The sequence below is a fragment of the Perognathus longimembris genome, chromosome 6 (assembly GCF_023159225.1).
Source record: "Perognathus longimembris pacificus isolate PPM17 chromosome 6, ASM2315922v1, whole genome shotgun sequence".
Lineage (NCBI taxonomy): Eukaryota > Metazoa > Chordata > Mammalia > Rodentia > Heteromyidae > Perognathus > Perognathus longimembris.
In genome coordinates, this window is record NC_063166.1 from 23,723,660 (window position 1) to 23,750,237 (window position 26,578).

At 41.2% G+C, this 26,578-nt stretch overlaps 1 protein-coding gene across 1 annotated transcript in view; it reads right to left on the reverse strand.

The window, feature by feature from the left end:
* Nucleotides 1-18,893, reverse strand: part of Cap2 (cyclase associated actin cytoskeleton regulatory protein 2) — a 120,488-nt gene extending 101,595 nt beyond the window's left edge. The window contains exon 1 of the mRNA XM_048348419.1: nucleotides 18,758-18,893. The gene's annotated coding sequence lies outside the window, so the exon portion shown is untranslated. The remainder of the gene's footprint in view (nucleotides 1-18,757) is intronic.
* Between the last annotated feature and the right edge of the window lie 7,685 nt (nucleotides 18,894-26,578).

A 26,578-nucleotide genomic window follows, 5' to 3' on the forward strand; every position in this document is an offset into this window, starting at 1 on the left:
GACACAGAGACAAAAGGAAGCCAAGTGAGTACTAGCGAGGATCAGCAAATCACCACCACCACACTCGGCAGTAAGAAGGGCAATAAAGCCACTCAGAATGACTTGGTGCCAATGGCTCACCCTGTCATGGTAGCTACTTGGGAGACAGAATGGGAGATTCAGGGTTCAAGGCCAGCCTAGGCAGAAAAATGCAAGAGACAGGTAGCTGGATACTGGCAAATGCCTGTCATGCTAAATTACATGGGAGGCTGAATTGAGAGGATCGCCGTTCCAGATTGGTCCAGAATGAAACAACTTTTGAGACTTTATCTCAATGGAGGGGAGCTAGATACGGTGTCACCCCAGTGGTCCACCTAGAAGTCTAACATAGGCAGATAATAGTTTAGGTATGTACCTGAGCAGGAAGTTAGACCCTAGTTTAAAAAACAGCCAAGCACTGGTGGTTCATACCTATAATCTTAGCTACTCAGGAGGCTGAGATCTGAAGATCATGGTTTGAAGCCAGTTCAGGCAGGAAAGTCTATTAGGGTCTTATATCCAATTAGCCCCCAAAAAGTTGGGAGATAGCTCAAGTGGTAGGATGCGAGCCTTGATCACAAAAGGTCAGGAACCACACACACACACACACACACACACACACACACACCCACAACACAAAAATCAAAACAGAAGCACCAGTAACTCGGAACAAAAACAAAGTCGACTGAGCTTAGTTTAACTCAATTCAATAATTTTGATACAAAGTAGAAATGAGTACTGTATATAAGACACAAGGATTAACTCCTTCCCCTTCTCTTCCATGAGCCAGCTCAAATGCTTCAATGTCATAGGATGCAATTTACATACAGCACTTACTTAACAGCCCCCAAACACATAACTCAAAAAATTATATTGCCTACTTTTGTACTGCTAAATGGGGGAAACACATTAACTATTTCCAATCATTCTTTCTGTTAAAGTGTAATCCTCTGGGGACTTTGAAACCAATAATAACCCTCATTCACTCAGTCATAGGAAACCCAGCCAGCACAGAATCATGGGTTTAGAAAGCTGTGCATTGATCCAATCCGTAGACAGGGAGAAGAATCGCCCCTGAGCATGAACTGTTATGATCAGACTGTTTCTGTTGCTCAGCTATTTTAATGTGATTCTGAATGGTTGAAGGTTGGATTAAAAAAAAAAGATATTAAACATAGGTATTGTCCTTGTGTAAGGCTGCTGGTTGATTGTAGGTGAACTTTAGTGTTAGATGGGCTAGCTTTCAAGATAGTATCTCCAGGAATGCAGGATTTTTGCTGGAATAAACAAAGACGGACACTGGGGGATAGACAGGTACTGACGGCTCATGACTATAATCCTAGCTTCTCAGGAGGCTGAGATCTGAGGTTAGTGGTTTGACGCCAGCCCAGACAGACAAATTGCATAGATGATTATCAATTAACCAGCAAAAGAAAAAGCAGTTACAGTGACATCACGGGTAAAACCATGGGGAAGAAAGACAAAAGAAAAAGGCATAATTTCATATGGTATGTTGTAAATAACAACAACAATGATAAACCACATGTTTCCATAACTTGGAGTTCGTTTCACTTAGCATCATCTTATGTGTTCATATATACATAGTTATTGAACTATTGTGATCTTCTGCTAGGATTATCCTAGACGTATACTAATCATTCCTGATAAGGGAAACCATAGAGTCTATGTTTCTTTGGGTCTGGCTTACTTCACTTAGTACGATTTTTTTCCATGTCCTTCCATTTCCCTATGAATGGGGCAATTTCATTCTTCCTGATAGAGGTATAGAATTCCATTGTGTATGTGTACCCTGCGTGTTGTATATACGCTTATGGGAACTAGGAAAAGGAAGGGGGATATCAAAATGGAGAGACAAAGGATAAAAGACAAACCAATGCAACAACAATACTTACAAAACTATATGCTATAAACCAACTGTACAACTCATGGAGCGGGTGGGGAGGAGGGAAGATGGGAGAAAAATGAAGAAGGAGGTAACAAGTTGGATGAAACTGTAACCCCTCGGTACATCACTTTGACAATAAATAAATAAATAAAAATAAAAAGCAGGACATGGAGGTGTGGCTCTAGTAGAAGAGTTGTAGTCGTGAGTAAAAAAGCTACACAAGAGCACGAGGGCATGAGTTCTAGCCCCCGTACTCTCACACAAAGTGGAGGGGAGGGGAAGGGGGGAAAGCAGGAAAGGGGAAAGGAAGGTGAGGGGAAGGAGAGGGAGGGGAAGGAAGGACAGGAGAAGGAAAGGAGGGGGGGGCTAGGTATCCATCTTTACTCTTTCCAAATAGAAATTTAAATGAGCCTGTGTAGGTCAATCCCTTAAAATGTTTGCTCCAAGAATTTATATTCCTTTGAGGAATGGAGGCTAATAGAATTTTGGCCATGTTTACGAGTGCCAACATTTATAGGCGTCATAAATCTGGCTATTTCTACTTCAGATTGACATTGGCAAAATCAGTCTGTGGCTCCAAAGAAAATAAAACATGGCTCACATTAAACGGAGCCCATGGTGACTTTTCACACTTAAGTACTTTCTAAGCATCGTTGTGAGCAAAAGAGAAGCAGCAGCAAGCTTGTACCCAGACACACTGCTGCCATAGTACAGGGCTATGTTTCTGTGCCTCTGAGATGTGTACATATTTTATATTTCTTCAGAGCCAGGTAGTTTAGCTACAATGATGGCAGACCACTGTGGTTTTATTCTTTTCAAAAGCAATGCTAAATGCATCAGTGTATGCATCTACCTCTGTACTTTTGCATCCACATGCCAATCATCAGAGATGGAGGCAGAGCGCCCTGTCTATTTTGGAAAACCTTCTCTTCCAAATCGGCCAAACTATGGCGCAGGTTCTCAGCACAGCTGAAATCAGCCTCTAAGCCCAAGGGGATGCAAAATTAGAAGTTTCTCATCTATTCTTTTCCTCTTCACGTCAGCGCTTCTGATTCCATCGCATGTGAAGACAGGAGGAAAAAAAATAAAAAAGGAAGGAGAAATTTAATTGAATCCTTTACATAATCTTTTTGCCAGGGAGCTGGGTATCTTCGAGGTAGGTTGAAGGCCATTTGAGACATGATGAAAGCCCCTCAAATCTTTTAATAGCTGCCCATCTGTTCTCAGTTATCTCTGTTCCCTGATACTCAACTTGCCAAATGTTAACCACCTAGTCTGTGACAGAAAGAAAAAGTGTGCTTGCATTGTTAGTAAGCTGCTAATGCAGCCCCACCCCAACAGAGCCCCCCCTGCCACTCCAGCGGCACCCGTGTGATTTGCACACTGAGGACCAACTTCTCTGTGGCTTTCTCAATCTCCTGAAAAGACCCCAAGTCACATTATCTCATAGCAAGGGTTCCATATGTTGAAAGTCAGCATGAGTGAGTCCATAATTGCTATGGAATGTAGCTCCCAAGGGACTTGGATGTCACTGCTGGTTAAAATCATCACCAACAGGACTCAAGTCATTCTGTAGTCTCTAAAGATCTAAATACAGCTCATCACAGGACACACACATACACACACACATTCTATATATGTATATATATTATATATAATACACACACACACACACACACACACACACACACTGAAAAGATGCCCCTCGGTTTCAAATTTTACAAGTTTCCAAGAGAAGCTGAATAATAAATAAAAGAAAGAATGTATCAGCACACATGTTAGCATTCCCAGAGTGACTGATGGGATCTGAAATGCCCTGGCTCCCAACACACTCTTTTTTCACATGCTCTTTTACATACTCTGTGTGTGTGTGTGTGTGTGTGTGTGTGTGTCTGTCTGTCTGCCTCTCTGTTCCCACATAGGCCCTCAGTTGCTATCCTGGTCCTTAAGAACGAGGAAAGAACAGATTGGAGATTCTCCAAGTTCTTCCCAGGCAGTCCTGCTTGCTTTAGCTTTTAAAGTTTTGATAGGAGCCAGGAGTTAAGAAGTAGGTTGTGACTGAACATGGTGGCGCATGTTAATAATCCAAGCTACTTAGGAAGTGGGAATTGGGATGACTGGAGTTCCAGGCCAGCCTGAGCAAAAAAGTTTGTAACCCTAGCTCTATAGGAGGAGCAGGTGTGAGGCCAGCCATAGGCACAAAATAAGAGAACTCACTGAAAAGTAACTAAAACAAAAGAGAACTGTAACTGATTTTGGTGCCCTGGATATTGTTTATATGTGTATTGGAACTAGGGAAGGTAAAGGGAATATCAAAATCGAGAGACAAAGGATAAAAAGGCAAACCAATGCAACAGCAATACTTACAAAACTATATGCTCTGAACCAACTGTACAACTCATGGTGGGGGAGGGAAAAGGGAAGGGAGCAGGCAGGGGAAAATGAAAGAGGAGGTAACAAGTTGAATAAGAAATGTACACACTGCCCTATGTATGAAACTATAACCCCTCTGTATATCACTTTAACAATAAAGAAATGAATAAAATTTAAAAACAGAAAGGAAAAAAAAAGAGTTGGAAGTGTTGCTCACATGGAAGAATGCCTGCCTAATAAGCATGAAGACTTGAGTTCAAATCCAAGGAAGCTTTCCTACCCCTCTCCCCGAAACAAAAAGAATCAGATTGAGAAAATACATAGGATAGTCAATGCAAATCCAGACAGCACAGTCAGAGAAAGGAAGGTGTTAGAGCCAGGTGGACAGACAAAGGGATGTGGGTCAGGAGCTACACTGTGGGATAAGGAAAGATGGCTGGACAGTAGATAGTCTAAGAACCAAAGAGGTGTAAGAAACCTGGTTGACAGCCAGACAAGACACATAACACAGCTCAATTTTTCTCTCCAGAGAAAATGGCCGTGTGTGTGTGTGTGTGTGTGTGTGTGTGTGTGTGTGTGTGTGTGTAAGGAAAATGAGGAGGACTTAGCATCTCATAATTTCATCCTCCTAGTTTTTTTCTTAATGTAGGAATTCTTTTTTTAAGTCACTTTATTGTTATGATAAAGGTGATGTACAGAGAGATAGCAATTACTTGAATATGGAAATGAGTACGTTTCCTTTCATATAGCGGCTTCTGTTGCTTCACTCTCTTCCCTAGTGATGGGTTTTAAGAAGTTCTGTGACATTAGCCTTGATTCCTTTATTATATTAACTTTTGAGTATCTCTTTTGAGTTCCATTACCATGAGATGTACACTGATTCCCATGTGACATTATTATTATTTTATTTTTATTTTTATTTTTTGGCCAGTCCTGGGCTTGGACGCAGGGCCTGAGCACTGTCCCTGGCTTCCTTTTGCTCAAGGCTAGTACTCTGCCACTTGAGCCACAGCGCCACTTCTGGCTGTTTTCTGTATATGTGGTGCTGGGGAATCAAACCCAGGGCCTCATGTATAACGAGGCAAGCTCTCTTGCCACTAGGCCATATCCCCAGCCCCAACCCAGCCCTATTTTTTTAATTTGAATTTTACACCTTTCCTTTTTCTTTTTTATATATATATATTTTTCAAATTTTTATTATCAAACTGATGTACAGAGAGGTACCTTTCCTTTTTCATGTTAGGTTTTTCTTTCTTGGTGCTGGTTTTGGGGCTTGAACTCAAGGCCTAAGCACTGTCTGATATCATTTTTATTATTTTTTTCATGGTAAAAACACTGAATAGTCTTTCTATTAGCTTTTGGTGCTTATCTAGCCCTAACCACTTTCTCCCTTCCTCCCTCCCTCCCCTTCTCGCTTTCAGCTTTAACTCAGGACCTGGGCACAGTCCCTGAGCAGAGCAATGACAAGTCCTGAGTTCAAATCCCCCAAAAGACTCAACCATTTCAACTACGTTAACTTCTTCTTTTGGTACTCTCCTCCTTTTCTCCAAACAACACACCTTTGTGTCTTATACATCCTCAGTTACTGGCATTATACACCAAGTTCCCACCCAAAAGATGAGGGTAAATTGTTTGCTTTCCAATCCCTACCACCTCAGAACTGAGCTATCCTTTCTTCCTTCCTATAGACTTCTAATTTTATGGGATGGATATTCAAGGCTCACATAATTAGGAGTATTCACATCTGAGTCATGAGACATACTGATTATTTTCCATTTTTCTTGCACTACCTGTTTTCCTAAAGTTATTATGTTCAGCTCCTCAGTCAGTTTTCTGTGTGCTTAAAAATGACTCAGCTTCAAGTTCTTTTTCTCATTGTGTGAATCTCAATTCAATAGAGCCAAAGGCATTTGTAATTCTATCAGTGTTTCTTTTCATATGTATCTTATCAGAAGATATTTTTTCTCCCATTGTTGCTGGGCCTGCTGTTCCTATGTAGCCTGGAATCTCTGGTCATGTTCATTCTAGAGACTTCTCTCTCTCTCCCTCCTTACCCTTACATCCCTTTCCCTCTCCTTTTGGTGGTATTGGGATTTGAACTGAAGGCCTTGTGCTTCCAAAGCAGGTGCACTGCCACATGAGCTACTCCTCCATATCAGGATTTCCTTTCCTCCCTCTCCTTTTATGTTATCTGTTTCCTGGATTCTGGGAAGAGCATTTCCTTTCAGGAGAATAAAAAGGTTCAGGAAAAGTAATTTTTTTTAACCTGCAAGTCTGAAACTTCCTTTACTGTGTTCTCACACTCCATTGGAAGTTTGGCTGAATATGGAATTCCAGGCTGGACGTTTTCCTCAGAAGTGTAAAGGTACTGAGCCACAGTCCTTTGAACTTCCTATTTTGCTGGTAAGAAGTCCAAAGCCATTCTGTTTCTTGATCCTTTGGGCCTAACCTGTGTTACTTGCGTTTTCTTATCTGAAGAAAAATTTGCCTTTTTTTTCTAGCTATGTAAACTAGGCTTGGTTTTGATTCTCCTGCATCAGCACCCTGAGTGTTGTAGTTTATAGGCACTACTATGCCCAGCTGTGTCCTAGTGTTTGAACCTTATGGTCATATGCATTGTTGTCCATCTATTTTCTTTATAGATTTTTAAGAGACATAGGAAAGATGTAGAAAAAATAAGAGTAGTCTTGTTTGTCTCTGGCTAAGTCTATAAACCTATTATTTTCTAGATATTTCATATACTTAAAAAAGAAAATAGCCAGCAATGTTCTCTCATCTACTGTCTTTAATAAGAAGGTATCTTGGAATCAAGGACATATGATTTTTGTTTTGGAATTGTTTACTTCATTGCTCTTTTTGTTGTTGGTTGTAGGGCTTGAACTCAGGGCCTAGGCACGATTCCTGAGCTTTTTCAGCTCAAGGCTAGCACTATACCACTTGAGCCACAGCGCCACTTATGGCTTTTTCTATATATGTGGTGCTGAGGAATCGAGCCCAGGGCTTCCTGTATACGAGGTGAGCACTTTACCACTAGGCCATATTCCCAGTCCTCCACTAACAGTTTTCTGAATTTGGACCTGGATCTTGTTAGTTAGGGGGAACCATTGGATAAAAGTTGGATTTATTCTGCTATGTTATATGTAGCCTTTTAATAAATTATAAAAGACAACTCAAGTGTGCAACACAGTCATGGTAAACAGGTAGGCTAATGGTAGAAAAGTACTCCATTTCATTTGGCCTTCAGTAGGAATAGTTAGAGTATTTGAGATGTTAAGCGCTCATCAAGACAGTCTGGTCACTGGAAAAGACCACAACCCCCCTTTTTCAAGTTATTTTTTTCTCAGTCCATTTACTTATCTTGCCAACCTTTCTAAACACAAGTTTTTAAGTCTTTATTACTAAAATATGAATTTTTTACTATGTAATTAGCTTTTTAAAATAAACTATTCTAAACATTTTTATAATGACTTCTATGCTTTTGTTTTTTTTGTGTGTGTGTGTGTGTGTGTGTGTGTGTGTGTGTATGTGTTTGCCAGTCCTGGGGCCTGAACTTGAGGCTTGGGTGCTGTCCCTGAGCTTTTTGTTGGTCAAGGTGCCACAGCTCTACTTCTGGCTTTTTAGTGGTTAATTGGATATAAGAGTCTCATAGGGTTTCCTGCCTGGGCTAGCTTCAAACCTGGATCCTTAGATCTCAGCCTTCTGAGTAGTTAGGATTACAGCCAGGAGTTACCAGCAGCCAGGTGATTCTTATGTTTTTTAAATGGTCTCCACAAAGAATACAAGCAACATCTCAGTGGGACTATTTTTGGAAAAGCACGTCCTTTATCCCTCACCTAAACCAGCTTCTGCTCAGTTGGAAAGGATGTGGTAAGAGGTCACCTAGCTCAGTCTGGTCAATTATGAAAACAGTTCTTAGAGCTAACTTGAATACTTAACACCCCAGGCCACCATTCAAAATGGCCATAAGCCAGAAAACCACCTAACTGTCTGGATTACCTTCTTAGCATCCATAAAGCTCATTGTCCAATTAAAACACACACTGTGCCTTTTTCCTTCCTGTTAGCAAGTGTAGGCTTTACTTCTAAAGGAGCTGAGTTATATAAGCTTCCCAGGATCTAGGGTCAAATCTCCTTCTCCCAAGCCTCCCCCCACTGAGACCAGCATGCTTCCGTATACCTAGAGAATTCTATAAATACTTTTTGATTGACTAATTAATTGGCTTCCACTCACTGCTTTTTCCTTGTCTGCCTACTCCCTGGCACAATCCCAGGTCAGGCTACCAGCCAGATTTTTTTTTTTAAAGGAGAAATTTCAAAGTAGAAGCTAGGTTAGGTTTTCCCACTCAGAACCACAATGGCTTCCTCCCATGATGACAAGAGCACCCTTGCTTTGGTTGGTTGGTTCTTGCATTGCTCCTCTTCTTCCATTAGGATTTCACATGAAAATAACAAATATAAACAATAACAACAAATATAATTAATTCACAGTAAGTCCATAAAACAACTACAGGACAATGCCACTTTGATGACATTGACAAGAATGAGGTGGTTCAGATTTCCCAATTGCTACTTTCATGAAAATCATGTGCCCTGGGACAAAGAGGAAATAGATGATGTGAAGTGACTGGAATGTGAAGACTTTCAATGAGACAGACAACTAGCTCATAAGAAAGCACTCTGGGGGCTGGGGATATGGCCTAGTGGCAAGAGTACTTGCTTTGTATACATGAGGCCCTGGGTTCAATTCCCCAGCACCACATATACAGAAAATGGCCAGAAGTGGCGCTGTGGTACAATGCTAGCCTTGAGCAAAAAGAAGCCAGGGACAGTGCTCAGGCCCTGAGTCCAAGCCCCAGGGCTGGCAAAAAAAAAAAAAAAAAAAAAAAAAAGAAAGCACTCTGAGGCAAAACAACAACAACAACAAAAAACCCAATTTCCCCAAAAGGGCACCAAAATATTAAAAAAAAAATCTTCAACTACTATCAAACCAACTGTCTTAGGCTATTAAATTCTCTTTGCTCTAAGTTTGTCAATAACTTTTCTTTCTTTCTTTCTTGTCCCAGGAAACTACTCATAACTGGGGAAGTCGGGTGTGAGTCACTATTTCTAATTAGGTAATGTATGTATGGCAGAATTTGGCCACCATGGTATTTATTCATCCATCCACTGGCCAACTCATTCCATGTTTGTTTCTTCCGACCACTCAGGCATCTCTTGCCCCTCTCCACTGGGCACATTTGGGGAGGCTGGGGCTCAGTGAAATAGTTTCCTGTTCAGCTGGAGTGGGAGGGGATGCCAGCAGCCTGGGCTCAGTCAAGCGGGGAGTTCTTTCACCAAGAGAGGGATTCATGTTGCCAAGGAGCCCGCCTCCACACTTCTCACTCTCCTAGAAGGCCTGCATCTCTGGAGCCAGCTTCTTAGCAAACAGCAAACACAAGCCACTGCTAGGGGTGGGATCTGGAATTTCCCCTGCAAAGCCTGGGGTGTTGAAGACTTGGCCCCAGCCTGGTAGGGCCCAGTAAAAAGAAACTGGGTCATTGTGGGGATGTCTTGGAAGTGATACCTGAACCCCAGGCCCCTCCTTTTCCTGCCACCGAGAGGAGATCAGGCCTCCTGTGTCATTTGGCCCTGGACCCAAAGCTGCGTGGCCTGGCCATGAGACTTCCGAACCAAAAGAAACCTTTCTTCCTTCTAAGTTGTTTATCTCAGGTATGTCGAGACTGTAACACAAAACTTTGGGTGATGGAGCCAAGTAAGGACGAAGCCATAAACTGACAGAACCTAATAGAATCAGGTTAATCCTGGTCCTATTCCTCCATCACACAAGTGGGACCTCTCCTAGTTAAATGTGGGGTAGGGACCATTCACCAAAAAATGAGCTCTCTTCCTACCCACTTCAATGACCCTTCCTAAGTACTATGCCATTGGCTAAGGTCTTTTGAGTCCTGTGTCCTCACTCTTTACATTTGCCCTTACTTGGACTAGGTACAGACAGCAACAAAAAAGAAGAACCATAGAAACCCTGCTGGCCAGGCTACTATAGACTGTGCAGAGTTCTTATGGGTCTTTTGTCTCTTTATCAGGTGAATATATTGCTCTCTTGTATCCAGAATATATAAAGATCTCTTACAGCTCAATAATAAGACATCTACACCTTGAAAAGCGTGCATGACCACACGTAGAAATCCAATTTTTCTAATCAGAAAAACAGAACAAAGGGCTCCTAGAGGCAAGAAAGTCTGGGAAGAATGACAGAGAAGAGAGCTGAAGAAAGGGATGCCCTCATTCCATGGGTCATTGCTGAGCTGTGAGTGTGGAGGACTGTTTCAAAGGTGTTGGGAACTCAATGATGTGATCATCTACTGCTCAGGTCTTGAAATAACCTCTAACTAGTACATTCCTGGGCCCCGCAGCAGTAGAGAAATGGTGGGATGATTAAAATGATGTTGGAATTGGTGTGTACAGAATGTACCACTATGCTGACTCCCTGCCAAAACAAAACAAAAGCCCTCAGCATTTTCCAAACGACTCCAAGTCTCACAATATTGTACTCAAAATGTCCAACATTAAATAAAAAATATTTGATCAGTCCTCAAGAGAAAAAGCAATCAACAAGGAAACTCTGAACCTAAGGTGTCAGGTGATAGAATTACCAGTTTTTAGAGAAATGACTTTAACTGTGATAGAAGAAATGAAGAGAGAACCTCTTGAATGAAAAGGAGGAAATTCTTAGCAGAGACAGGGAAACTGTATAATCTTTAGAAGTAAAAAAAAAAAATTCACTGAAATTAAAAGTGCTCTGGATGGGCCCAATAACAGAATAAGGGTAACAGAGCAAGGTGTCCAGGGACTTAATGATGTAGATATTATCTAGCCTGAGAGTGAAAGGGAAAAAATATAAAAACATCAGAAAAAATGGAAAGTCTAAAAGACCTATGAGGCCATACAAAAATGTCTAATCTTAAGTGATATTGAGAACTCATGAGAGGAGAAGGAGATTGAGGTAGAAAACATATCTGAAGAAAACTATAGCTTAAAAATTTCCCCAAATTGGTGGAAAACATGCATTTATAGATGTAAATAGTGCTGTCTGGTTATTTACACACACACACACACACACACACACACACACACACAAGATGCCATTCAATGTGCACATCCAAAGGTGAGAAAAATAAAAAGTAAAATGCAGGCATAACTAGACAAAATGACAAATAATGAATGTAATCATCATCCCCTTTTGAGAGATGTGACAGCTATCAGCATCTTTAGTTTTTAGTGTTTTAATCCTTTCCCTAAATCCAGCAGAACAAGGAGTCACTAGTACTATGAGAGTCAAGAAATAGGTCCACCCATCAGTTCTAAATGAGGAAGCATTTACCACCTGAACTGAACCTTGATTTTTTTCTTTTTGACGAAAATAGAGGCAAGGGCAGGTGTAATGGTATAACCTGAAATCCTAAGACTCTAGGGCCTCAGGCAGGTGGGTCATGAAGCTGAGACAGGGCGCATAGTGAGATCCTGTCTTAGAAAAAGAAAACGAAGCATGGTTAGCTGCTTTAGTTTTCAAAACTTCCCTTGTATGTGGCCTAAAAGGGGTGTGTGTGTGTGTGTGTGTGTGTGTGTGTGTGTGTGTGCTGGTACAAGGCCGTATTTACTCACAGCGAGTACCATTTGAGCCATGCCTCCACTCTGTTGGTTATTGTTTTGTTTTCGTGTTTGTTTCTTTGTTGTTTGTTCTCATTAATTGGACATAAAATCTCAAGGATTTTTGTGCTTCAGCTGGATTTGCATGGAGATCCTTCTATCTCAGCTTTGTGAAATAGCAAGGACTACAGGCATGGCCACTGATGGCCAGCAACCTAAAGGAATTTTATAAAACCCTCTTGCACATTTCTGTACCTTGTCAGATTAAAAACTTTTGCCAAAATATAACTAGCTATGAAGACTGTAACTGCCAGAACCCTGTAAATATTGACATGTTAAAACCAATATGATCTTACTGCTCTTTGAAATACTTCCGATGAAATCACCATTATTCATTTGTCATGGCTGCTCATTAACAGCCATAAATTTTGCATGATCCTGTTTTCTCCATAAACTTTCCTTTTCTGTATTCACACGCTACAGAAGGATGTCCTGGAATTTGTGTAATTTATGATTTAATGACTTGTACTTGTCATCCTGTCATACTTTGCTGCATCAAAACACCTATTTATGTTTTAATTGAAAGATCAAGATATTTTTAAAAACTCTTTTGAGGCCATTATCTTTCTGATTAGGATGTGACTTACCAAAGGAAGAGAAACATTACATATTTTGAAAGCATAACTAAAAAGCAGTTTTTAATAAAAATTCTTCTCACTTGAGACCTTTTATTTCTCCATTATTTTATGCATGTATTGATCAGCATACATAGCAATAAAATGAGTCAAGATGAGCCTCAACTTGATTCATGTTTTTCATGACTGTAATACTGAAAACATAAATGAGCAGGTAAAAATGGAGGAAAATAAATTCATTATAGAAATGCCATTCAAAACTCCTTCTGCATTTTGTGTTAAATATCATATGGTAGTGACAGAACCAACTATTTTCATTATCAATGTAAGGAGAATGTAAGAAAGGCAAATTTAGTGGGTATTATGCATCTGGATAATCTCAGCCATTCATTGTCTGAGGAGGCTGTATAGACAGAAGTTAACTTGTAAAAAAAGAGTAAGACAAATAATTACAGAACAACAGAATTTTATCTAGTGGAAATGTGATTGATTTCCCTCTGTCCTTGTGGAATAAATCACTCTAACCTGTGCTTAGCAAATTCATTTCAGCATCGTCCTAATGGATGGCCTTTGAAGTGATTGTGAGACCTTTCTAACTCATTAAAAAATCACTTTTAAGATATTTGTATTTGATTTGTATGGGCTATAATTTTATCTTCTTTTAACTTTATTTTTTTAACACCAGTTTACAATTTGACTAGATTGACCATCAGTTTTTTCTTTATAAAGCAAGATTTGCTTTTGTAAAGCAAGATTTACTAGCAAACCTCAGTTAAGGCATTGGAATCCACTACTTCCTTGCCCCTAAAAACTAAATGAATACTCAATACTCTACAGTCTCCTTTCCACAGAAAGGGGATACAAGAGGATCATCAACAATAGAAGCTATGGTTTCACATCGCATGTTGAAAGTAATTACAACAGTGATAGAACAGTCGTTTCCATAACATGGAGTTCATTTCACTTAGCATCATCTTTTGTGTTCATAAGGGTATAGCTACTGGGCTCTTGTGTACCTGCACTATCTCTGTATCTTATCTGAGTACATTGGAAACCGTGTATACAGGTATTAGGAAACTGAAAGGGAATAACAAAATCGAGAGACACAGGGTAAAAAAGACAAACGATTACAAAAGCAATACTTGCAAAACTGTTTAGTGTAAATCTACTGAACAACTCATGGTGGGGGGAAAGGGAAAGGGGGAGTGGGGAGGGGTGAATGAGGGAGGAGGTAACAAACAGTACAAGAAATGTATCCAATGCCTAACGTATGAAACGAGCGGTTTCTCTGTACAGAGCGGTTGCTCTGTATATGTTTGACAAAAAAAAAAAAGAATTTCAGCCTTGAGGCAATCTTAAAATCATCAAAAAGAAAAAAAAGAGAAAAGAAAATCTCCTTTCCCCCCCCTTCCCATCCCCTCTACATTTTTCCAGTCTTGAATAGGACAATTTACTTAAATGGGTTAATGTAGAGATAGAACTTCCAGTAAAATGGATGATTAAGATGGATTCAACTTAAGTCCTTCATATGCAAAGAGAGAGGAGAGAAAACACCTGGAGAAGGGGGTGAGACACTCCATGTACCACAGGTCCATTCTCAGGAAAAATGTATATGGCAGGTAATGGGGCTGGACATTTTTCTCAAAACATTATGTTCCTGAGCCTGGCAGAAGTCTTTGCATATGGTAGATGGTTTGAGGACTGCTGACTTGAAAATAAGAAACACGGACATGTTGGGGCTTGGAATATGGCCTAGTGGCAAGAGTGCTTGCCTCGTATACATGAGGCCCTGGATTTGATTCCTCAGCACCACATATACAGAAAATGGCCAGAAGTGGTGCTGTGGCTCAAGTGGCAGAGTGCTAGCCTTGAGCAAAAAAGAAGCCGGGGACAGTGCTCAGGCCCTGAGTTCACAGCCTAGGACTGGCCAAAAAAAAAGAAAGAAACACAGACATGAGTTGTACCTTGCTGTGGTTTCAGTGTGATTTGTCCTTGCCAAACCTCAAGATACAACAATTTCTCAATGCAGAGTGTCAGAGAGTGGGGCTTTGTCGGGGGGGGGGGGGAGGTGATTAGTTTATAGGAGCCACCTCCCTTATAAATGGATGTATGTCTTTACTGAGAGACTAGATTAGGTCTTGGGAGACTAGACCCCAAGGCACAGGGTTAGTTATTTTCAGAGTGGGTTGTTATAAAGCAAGCATGTACCACATGCTTGGTCCCTGGCATACGTGGCCACACTTCTTTCTACTTCTGTCATTCCTTGACATAGCACAAACCCTTCTGCCACCTGCCAGAAATGTGTGCAAAATAAATCTCTTTCTTATAAGTTACTCAGCCTCCGGTATGTTATTCTACCACGCAAAATATCTTAAGAAATGTTCCTCATTCTATATTATCTATATTAGCAAGTCTATTTTATATGTGTGTATAGTATGTATGTATGTATATTAGCAAGTCATCCATCACTGAAGAGCTAGACATTCCCCACCTGCCCTTCAGAAGGCCATTGGGAGAAAGAAGATTCCTAATGAAGGGAGAGGCCATACTGAAGGCAAATGGAAGATAGAGCGTTGTCCACCACAGGGCACTTGAATAGCCAAAAGGAGCCCAATCAGGTGCCAAGGTTCCAACTCCTAATATCAACACCTTACTAGGGAAGAGTTCAACCTATGAAAAGGCTGGAAAGAACCTTTATCACTCTTACCAACCACCAGTCCTAGGTAACAACAAGTCTATTTTTAATCTCTCTAGATTTCCTTGTTCTAGGCATTTAAAAAAATGATCACCTTTAAGTAGTTGTACCAAGGAGTTGCCATTCAACAAAGCAGTTTATGAATACAGTTCATCTTAATCAATGTTTCCCAACTCTATCCCTTTCCTTGTGTCCTGAACATCTTAATGAGATTCCACGAAGATCACAAGGATATTTGGGATTTCGTAGATCACGAAGATGTGATCTTTCATGACTGGCTTCTTTCTCTTATCATCATGTCTTCACAGTCTGTCTATGTTGTAGCAGGTAACAGAAGTTTGTTTCTTTTCATGGCCAAATACGATCCTATTTTATGGGTATATCACATTTTATCTCTCCATCGATCAGCTCATGGACATTTGTGTAGTAGTCACCTTTAAGTGTTTATGATTAGTACTGCTATGAGCATGTGTCTAGGTTTCTGTATGGCTATGGGTTCACGCTTCTCTTGAATTATAAACTTGTGGTGGCACTGCTTGGCCACATGGTAATTCAGTGTTTAACCTGAAAATTTGCTGTTTTCTGAATAATAATGTTACTTTCTATTCCCAGCACCAATAAATTGCTTCACATTCTCCTCAGCACTTATTAGCTGACTTTTTGTTTGTTTGTTGATGACATGCGGTTTCACTATGTTGCTCTGGCTGGCCTTAAATCCACAATCATTTTGCATCAGTCCTAAAGGTTAGGATTACAAGTGTGTGCCACCATGCCTGACTATTGTTTGACTTCTATTAAAGCTAAACCAGTGGGTAGGAAGTGGTATTTCACTGTGGTTTTGATTTGCATTTCCCTAATAATAATAATGGTAACAATGATAAGGATGATAATTTCCCTGATAAGTAAGATGCTGAGTATCTTGACATGAATTTTCTGGCCATCTGAATCTCTTCTCCAGAAAAATTTCTATTCAAATATTTTGCCCATTTAAAATTTGGGCTCCTTATCATTTTTATTGTGGAAATACTATGAGTACTTTCTATATTGTAGATATAAATCCCTTTGCATAGATCTAACTTTAAACATGGTGAGTTGTCTTTGCACCACTCTCTTAGTTACTAAGCCCTAGTTTTTAAACCTTGTGATAGTTTCAAAGGTATTCACATTTAAATACAATGTTTGTAACTTACATTTCCTTAACATATTAGTTTTATGCATACTACATAATTGGTGAATAAAAACAAAATATTTTAAGAATAAATATGCCTGTTAAAAACATTAAATACAAATTAAAGACAAATAAAACATCACAATGCTTCAGATAAGTGAATGCTCTTCTTGAGAGTGTTTAACAGATCAGGGCATCGTCTAGCCACGTGGAGAATCTAGCCAATTTATCCTTTCCAAAGTTTCTCTCCAGACTCTTTCTGGGTGAGAAAGTCTCGGACTACTACCAGCAATGCAAACTCCCTCCTCTGGATTCTTTTTTTGGTTTCTCCCTCCTCCTCTAAGCTAAGAATAGTTTTCACATTTTTTTTTTTTAATGCTTAGGGGGAGGAGAGGAAATAATAGTAATACTTTGTTACTGGTGAAAACTACATGAACTTCAACTTTCAGTATTCACACACATGTGCATGTTGTCTTGGACTGCTTTATGTTGTTGTCAGTTGTGGGGCTTGAACTCAGGTCCTGGGCACTGCCCCTGAGCTCTTTGCTCAAGTTGTAGCACTCTACAACTTTGAGCCATAGCGCCACTTCTGGTTTTCTGGTGGTTAATTGGAGACGAATCTCATGGACTTTCCTGCCCAGGCTGGCTTTGAACCATGATCCTCAGATCTCAGCTTCTGGAATCGCTAGGATTACAGGCTTGAGCCACTGGCTCAGGGCTGTTGGATTGTTTTTATCTACAGCAACAAAACTGAATAGTTCATAGGGACTCTAAGACCTAGTATCAACTACCTAACTCTTCACACAAACATGTTCACAACCCTTGCTTTAATACTGAGACAAGAGATTAAGCTGCTACTTGTTCTCATTGATGAGCAGCAGAAATCCCACTTCCTACTAGCAAAAACCACAATGATGATTATTGTGGTTTTTCATAGTCTCTACTTCTTTTCCTCTTTATTTTTAATAAACATTGGTGTGCTACCTTGATTCTGGATTCATTTACATTTGTGGAGCAATAATCCTTTTTTTAAAGAAGTTATGGCCTAACCACACTCAAACTATTGATTTAATTATTCCCAAACACTTTTATTTCTTTTTGCATAAATATGCAACAAAGCAATCACTAGGCATGCTGTGGAAATTTCAAAACAAAACAACAGCAGCAGCAACCACAAAAAACCCAAACAAAAAGCAAAAAGCCCCTACTTGCCCTCAATAGAGTTCCAGTCGAGTCAGACTTGTCACTACAATTCCTTGCTTTCCCCAAGGTTACTGCTATGATTGTAATCTTATGTGAAGTGGGCTTAGATACTTGCTTCCAAGAACGGTAAGGCAAACCTCTTTCAATTAGAAAAAACCTAGCTAAGCAATCAAGAAATAGCCTTGTGCACAGAACTGATAAACCCTGGTGGTAAGTTGCATAGACTTCTGTCTTCCCAGAGGAATGGAAGGTGCTTGACGTTTTTTCTAAGTGTTCCTCTCTGAATCCTACTTCAGTAACCCTAACCAGCCTTCCACAGTTCCTGAAAGCAGGCAGCGACTCAAGTTTTGCGAATCCTTGCTGCAGATGTGTAGAATAAATATTCTCATCGCAGGCCCGGCTGACTACCAGCCCTAAAAAGGCCGACCAGGCCGGCGGTCACTTTGGGGAGCCTCCCCCTCCCACAGAAGCCAGAGGCCGGGTACCATTTTCGGCGCGGTCCTTGGGTGCCTCGGTGGCGTTTGCATGGTTCAGCAGTGAGTCATGGCCCCCAGTCAGGGTTGCAGGCAAGCCGGGTGAGAAGCTTGCACTTTGTGATCCGAGCGGCTCCGGTCAGATCCCCCCAATGACACCCACCCTGCACCCCCGCAACGCTTAGAGCTTGAATGGATGAGACCCCTCAAAGTTAAGGCGTACCTGGGGGGTGCGGCTGATCTTGGGTAGGACAGGCCGTATTGGGCCAGCCCAGAGAACCCCACGGTCTCCCCTCCCCTTCACCCCGCACCCCAGTTCTGCGTGTGGCTGGGGCACGCAGGGCGCGTGGCTAGGCTAACCCAGATAGAGCGAGCGACCTGCGCCACCCCCCCCCCCCCAAGCCCAGGTGCTTGCATTCCAGTGCCCTCGGGTCTCTGCGCTGCCAGCACCCCTCGTCCCGGTCCGGTGTCCCCACCTCGAGCTGGCTGCCTTTATTCCCGGCCGCGTCCCCACCCCATCCAGTGCGCACAACTTGACCGCGAGCGCCGACCCCCCCCCCCCCCCGGCGCCCCGACACCTGCACACCCGCCCCCTCCCAGGGCTTCCCCGAGCCCGCGGCCCCACTCCGCCCCCCGGTACCTGCTGCGGTGCCCCCGGGTCCCGTCGTCGGCAATGCAAATCCAGGCCGGGTCCCCAGCGCCCTCCCCTTCGCCTCCTCGCCTCTCCTCCCCCCGATGGCGAGCCCGTGTCAGTCACGCTGCTCGCGGGGAGAGTCGCCGGCGGCTTCCGGGAGCTCCAAATACAGACAGGGCGGGGGAGGGGGCAAAGCCACCAAAGGGGGGCGGGGAGTGGAAATAAAGGGGAGCAGCCGGGTGGAGAGGAGGGAAGGAGGGGCAGATGGGCTGTGGGAGAAAAGAGAAGATGGGAAAGGCAGAGGCAAGGGAAAAGGGGCGGCCTGCCAAGCGTGAATTCAATGAGTTCATCTCCTCAGGCAGCCCTGCAAAGAAGTCTAGAAGGATCTGGAAGCTGCTGGATGAAGGATGCACGGATAGGTTGGGTCCCCACTGACATGAATAATGAGGCTGGTATGTCTCCCAGGCCCCAACGTGAGGTGGGAAGCTGGGGCGGGCGGGGTTAGACCTTTTGAGTATTTAGCTAAGCCTCCAGAGCTCATGCGCTTCCAGCATTTTGAAAAATGATTCTGTATCAAAACAACTTCAGAAAAGTTGCTTGATTATTTAGAAATAAATAAGACCGAATCCAATCGACTTCATCAAAAATCTCCGTCTGGAGCCATTTCCCAGATGTGCGTATGGATTATCCTTTCAGAACTGGACGCCTTTCTCTTCTGTTAATATTATTAAATGAAGAATATTGATTTTCCCTCCTCAGTTTCCCCTGGAGTTTGTTTCTATTTGACAAACTGGATACGTTGAATGAATGGCAGGACAATAATTACTGACAAGAGAGGAAAAGGGAAGGAGGTACAGATCTTAAAGCAAAGTCACCCAACAACTTACACGCATTTCTGAAAAGCCAGAAGTGATGTGGCAGCTTTATCATAATCCCAGTTGCCCTGTTGGCTCAATCTCACTGGTGAATGGAAATGTGAAACACCTGATGCACACCATGTTCTTTTTTTTTTTTTTTTTTAAGAGCTTTTCCTGATCATAGGGAGGATGGAGGTGAGATGGGGGAAAGAGGCGTTTCCACAAAGCATGCCTTTCTGAAGTCAAAAGTTCCAAGGAATATGTTACTGACGAACTGTAGCAATTTGTATTTTATTTTAATAAATCTCCAGTAGAAAATTATCAGTAGGCAACCTTAACCAGTTGTTGACTCAAGAAGATTTTTACTACAAACAGATGATGACTTATTATGTTGTATCTATTGTGGGTACTGGGAATACAGACTCTAAGCATAAACAGAATAAAATAAAAATATAATCAGCTTTCCACACACACCACTTCAGGAGTCAACCAAACACATGTAGAAATATTTGAAAAAAAAAGTGTTTGCAGTGAAGGTTGAACACATTTATTCTTGTCATTGTGCCCTAACTTTATAGTATAACAACTATTGACTTGTGATTTACATTGTTTGGAGTATTATAAGTAGTCTAGAGATTATTTACAGTAATATGATAATGTATATAGGTTATAGGTAAATATTATACCTTATTATATAAGAAATTGAACATTAGGTTGAGGGTAATTGGGAATGTCCTGGAACCAATCTCCTATGAACATCAAAAGAAGAATGGAATTGATCAAACATGAAGGCTTTATCACATATCAGGCTCTGTCCCAAGCATTTTTTTTATGTATTAACTCACTATCCTTATGAGATGGGTACTATCATGACCCTTCTACTTATACATAAAGAAACAAGAACAGGGAGGGTTAGTTGTTTCCCCAAAGTCACAATATTAATTAGATCCAATACTCTGGCTGGATATTTTGCTTCTGACCACTATGATTTACAAAGAAAAACAAGAATGGAGTAATACCATTGGATAATATCCTAATTGTTACTGTAAGGTTAGATATTAGAATCGTTGTGATGGAGTTTGGTGTCTGTTCACCAAGAATCAACCTAGAAATAAAACATAGGCCACTTCCGTTGAGCTAATGTATCAGGGATGAACAAACCAAAGGAAAATGCTAGAACTCTGTGCAATCATTCTTCCTATGCACCCAAGACTGGTTCCAGGATTCTTACAGATACCCAAATCCTTGTTTCCAAGTACTTACATAAAATAGCAAAATATTTGCACATGATCTACTTTCATCCTCCTATATATTTAAAATCTTCTTTAAATTACTTTATAATACCTAACATGCTACAAAAATCTGATAAAATAATTGTTGTACTGTATGGTTGAAGAAATAATGATGGAATAAACTTGCACAGGTGCTAATTTTAAAAATGGTGTTTTTGACACACAATTGGTTGACTCTATGGTTGAGGAGCCCCAGGACCTAGAGGGCTGGTGCTATACCTCAGGGTCAGCTATGTAGAGTTGTTGGCAGGGCAGGTGGGTAATATTCTCTTGAGTCCATGAGGTATGGACAAATATGAGATATTGTAAGACTTATTTAATAGCAAAGTCACTGGGTGGTGATAGTGGTACATTTCATTTTGGACAATGTCACCCTTCCCCTCACTTTCTCCCAGTTTTCCCCTCCTGTCCCCTCTCATAAGTTCCATATAGTTCATTTTCAACATAGTGTCTAGTGAGTACCATTGCTGCATTTGTTTACTCTTTGTTCCTCCATGAATGTGAAGGTTCTTAAGTCATCACTTAGATGCTCACCCACATGGTGGGGTTGGGGAAGGGTGGGGACACAGGGGGAGCGAATGGACTACAAACAGAAGAAAGCAAATGTGAGCAATGGTATTTTCCCTTGCAGGACTTAATCTCAGGCACTGCAGACACTAAAACTGAAACTTTGCATTTGTCTAGCAAAGAGGTTCTTAAGCTAAGATCTTTTGATAGACTTTTTGGTTCAAGCTGGTAATCCTAGCTACTCAGGAGGCTGAGATCTGAGGATTGTGGTTCAAAGCCAGCCTGGACAAGAAAGTCTGTGAGACTCTTATCTATGTTTAAGCCCCCAAAAGAGCTGGAAGTGGGGCTGTGGCTCAAGTAGTAGAGCACTAGCCTTGAGCGAAGAAAGCTCAGGGACAGCCCTCAAACTCTGAGTACAAGCCGCAGGACTGGCACAAAAAACACATTTTGATTTTTAAATTTACAGCTCTTATATGTATTTATAGGGTACAATTTAACATTTCAGTACAAGTATACATAGCAAATAATGATCAGATTGGGGGTAACTGGTCTATCATCTCAGCCATCCCCTATTTCTTTGTGGTGGAAGCATTCTAAATCCTATTTATTGACTATTTTGAAATATTGAGGCAATCATCAGCCATAGTATTCCTAAGGTACTGTAAGACATTAGAAGTTATTCTTCCTATCCGGCTGTGCCCTGTACTCTCTAACATGAATTTGCATTAGTGATTTAGGTTTGTGTCTTAATCAGAGAAGGTTTTACACTATTTAAAAGTGATCTACAACTAAAAGATGATCGAAATGCAATCATTTCTCAAGTGTGAGTCTGTACAGTGAGTAGCCCCAAACCAGCTGAACGTTGTCTTTGGTCTTCTACTACAAATGCTCAGCAGATTCACCTAGGCTAATGGTGCTTAGTATTTTTAACCTCTGGGGGCTCGCTCCCACTCATAAGGGATACCTTGAGATGGCCATAGCCTAACCCCAGATGATATCTGGCTAATTCCAGATATGGCAGCTGACACAGGGTGAGGGTTAGAAGCATGTAAAAAGAGGAAGGAGCTGGCTGGCCACTCAAACCACATCGTGTGTCCTCAGTAACCCACTCTGTGGCTATGATTTCCCCTGTGCAAACATTTCATGTCATTAGACATACATAAGTCAGCCCATTTTTACAAACTTAGAAATCTTAAAAAAATTCCACTGACTCATTGGCACTATATTTAAAGAATTCAGATTATATCCATCTCATCCCTCTTTGATCGTCTTTGAAATTTACAGTTGATTCATTCAGTTGGATGCTAGTTCATGTGACATTTCTTCCTTTTTGCCAACCATTAGCATCTAGTGGGTTGTTAACAAGATACCTAGGTACTGAGGACACCCAAGTACTCACGATGTCCCTAATCAGGAGCACTTATATGTGTAATGGAAGAAACTCCTACTTAAAGCCAGGACTTAGGGAAATAGACCATACAGGAAGCAATCTATTGCCCAAAGTGTTTTTCAGAAATCCTATTTTTGTTTTAAGAAATCCTAATCCTAATGGGAAGAAATAAAATAGCAGCTTGAAAAGAGAATTAACAAACAATGAAAAGCTAGACATAAAAGTTTAGAGACAGACCAAGCAAACATATTACCCAAAAAAGTTTAAGAGAACTGTTGGCCAATTGGAACTCAGAGTGAATAAACAAGAAGCCACCAGTATGAGATTTAAGCCTTGTACTCTCATTGCAAAGAGGCCTAGGAAGAAGGAATTGCCTGATGACAATGAATAGACAAAGGTTTGCCAGGAAGAAGGCAAACTTACTTATTTGCCATAGTATCTTAATAGTAATGGAAATATGACATAGAAAACATCTGTCTAAACCATTCTAACACAAATTGCAAATAATTGTATGTATCTTCTCTGTGATATATTTTATAGTTGTGAGCTAAATATGAAACCATAATGTATAGTTAAAACAGGGAAGTGGATTTCCAGCCTTTAAAATTAGGTAGTAAGCAGAATCTTCCTGTTTCTTATTTAATTGTGGAAGAAATAAGTTCTCATGTTATTATAGATGATGCAGCTAGAGATGTCTGCACAATAGATAGATAAACACCAGGAGGCCTGGTGCAGGCTGTCAAGAATTTAGCCAAGGGCTGGGGATATGGCCTAGTGGCAAGAGCACTTGCCTTGTATACATGAAGCCCTGGGTTTGATTCCCCAGCACCACATATACAGAAAATGGCTAGAAGTGGCACTGTGGCTCAAGTGGCAGAGTGCTAGTCTTGAGCAAAAAGAAGCCAGGGACAGTGCTCAGGCCCTGAGTTCAACCCCCAGGACTGGCAAAAAAAAAAAAAAAAAGAATTTAGCCAAATGAATGACCTGTTAAAAATAAATAAATGCTGAAATAAATATCAATCTGGCACACAGAAGGCTCTCAGTAAATACTGGTTAACTGAATATTGTCACATTTAACAGGACGGGAACAAACTAAAAATATGTATGGTGTAGAAGAAAATTTAAGTACTTTCCCTTAAATTTCAAGGTATTTAAGAAATTTTTGTGTGTGCCATCCTGGGACTTGAACTCAGGGCCTGTGCATTGTCTTTGACTTTTTATGCTCAAGGTTAGTGCTCTCTCACTTAAGCCACAGCTTCATTTCTGACTTTTAGGTGGTTAATTGGAGATAGGCCTCTCATGGATTTTCCTATCCAGGCTGGCTTCAAACTGCGATCCTCAGGTCTCAGTCTCCTGAGTAGCTAGGATTAAAGGCATGAGCCACAGGCACTCATTAAAAGTAAACAGCAGTGTGTGTGTGTGTGTGTGTGTGTGTGTGTGTGTGTGTGTATGAGTAGGTTAATCTGTAAACTTCATGGGATCTCTGAGACAGAAAGTGGAAAAATTCCCAAACAGTAACTCTTTCTCCAGCCAGGTAGATTCCTAGTCAGGGCACTTACAAACATTTTACAAAGAATTAATCTGCATATCCAAGTTTCTGTCTGATTTTGTTCAACAGTCATCAACAAACAGGAGGCAATAACTTCAAGTGATTTTCCTGTCCAGGCCTTATATCTGGTAAATAGTACTCTTTTGGGTTTTATGGGTTCCTCAATTTTGGAAGACTATGTAATCTGGATTGTTTTGTAATAGCCGTTAAATAAGGCTGATTTAAAATTGAACCCTGCCTTCTGACATCCCAGGAGTTTTGTTGATAGAATCCAGTTGTTTCTCATCAACTGCAAGGGATAGAATTATGTGTTATTTAGGTGTTTCATCTTGAGGTTAGGACTGGCTATGATCCAACCACCATTGCTGAGTTCTAGTCAGAGCAGTGAGCATTTGTTCCTTCTTCGCTCCTCCACGCCTCCCTTCCAGATTAGCTCCATCATCTTGTGACTAAAGGAGAAAATAACTCCCCAGCTGTCAGTGGCTTTCTCAGCTGCCAACATAAGAACTTGATCCCACTGGGAGAAATTCCTCAGTTAAGGAGAGTCAGCACACACAGTTGACTACAACGTGCAGGCTGTGGGTTGTGACAGTGAGGGGGGTACTTCTGGAGACACTGGGGATGCAGACTGGGACAAAAAAGGAGAGGATACTTTGGGGTTCCACATGCTGTGTGTGACTGAGGAGGCCATGGAAGATGGAGAAGGAAATGGCTATAGTTTGGGCCCATGTATTGAAGGCGTGGCTCTCAGATTGTGGTGCTATTGGGAGGTGGTGGAACTTTTAGGAGGTGGAGCCTGGTGGGAAGAAGTTAGATCCTTGGGGGTGTGCCCTTCAAGAGGATATCCGGAACTCTACTCTGCCATGTACTTCCTCCACAATGTACTGGGGCTACTACAGGCCCAAAGCAACAGGCCAAGCAACCATGTAATGAGACCTCTGAAACCATGAGCCAAAATAAACTTGTCTTCCCCATAAGTTGATTTTTTTTCAGTATTTTTGTCACAGTGTTGGAAAGCTGAGTAACACAGAAGTTGTGGGTGCTGTGCAGGCTGGAGATGATGGCCTATGGTGCCAAGAGCAGGGAGAAGCCTGGCCGATTGGCTGGCTGCAGGTGTTCCCAAGTGAGCGACTGGACTATGTTCAGGATGGAATAAAAACTTTCAGCTCCATGACCCATGACAACTGAAAAGACAACTAAATGCATTCTAAAATCTAAATGGAAATGGCTTAGAGAGCTATGATTTTTAATGTTTAAGAATAATAAGGCACACATGTACAATTGTGCATTTGGGAAACCTGAATGAACACTTAAGTATAATTTGTAGTGTATACCCATTCATGGTCGAGAATCACTCATCAAAAAAAATACTTGAGGCCACGTGCTGGTGGCTCACACCTATAATTCTAGTTATTTAGGAAGCTGAGATCTGAGGATTGGAGTTCAAAGCCATCCTGGGCAGGAAAGTCCATGAGAATCTTATCTCTAATTAACCACCAAAAAGCCAGAAGTGAAGTTATGGCTCAAGTGGTAGGGTACTGGCCTTGAGCAAAAGAAGCTCAGGGACAGTGCCTAGGACCTGAGTTCATTCCCCAGGACTGGCACACACACACACACACACACACACACACACGTGCTTGTGTGTTATTGTTTTGTTTTTCTTCAGATTTTGCAATATTTTCCCATACATACTGTGCTATCTTGAGGATTGGTCTATGTCTAAACACAAAATTCGTTTTTTTCATATATATACAATTTGAAGGTAGTTTTATGCAGTATTCTTAGTGTGCCTGCTTTTGTGACTTTCCACATGATGACAGGTGTGTAGGGTGTGTCACTTCCAGCATTGACTTTTGTACATTTTGGGTTTTGATTGTTCAGATTAGTCATAAGTTCTGAAGTGAATGAAAGCAAAATCAATGGCATCCTTGCGAAATACCCAAGGAAGAGGGTAGTAAACCCAGCAGGAGAGAAGTTAGTAAATGGAAGAAAGTTTCTGTTTCTAGTTTTTGACCCCGTAGAGAAGAAAAATCTTGAGGGCTAAAATCTATGTTGACCCTAAAAAAGAAAAAAAAAATGAAGTGATTGATATCTTGATACCTTACTTCTCATAGACAAAGCCATAGAAATTCCTTCCTTCCTTCCTTCCTTCCTTCCTTCCTTCCTTCCTTCCTTCCTTTCTTTCTTTCTTTCTTTCTTTCTTTCTTTCTTTCTTTCTTTCTTTCTTTCTTT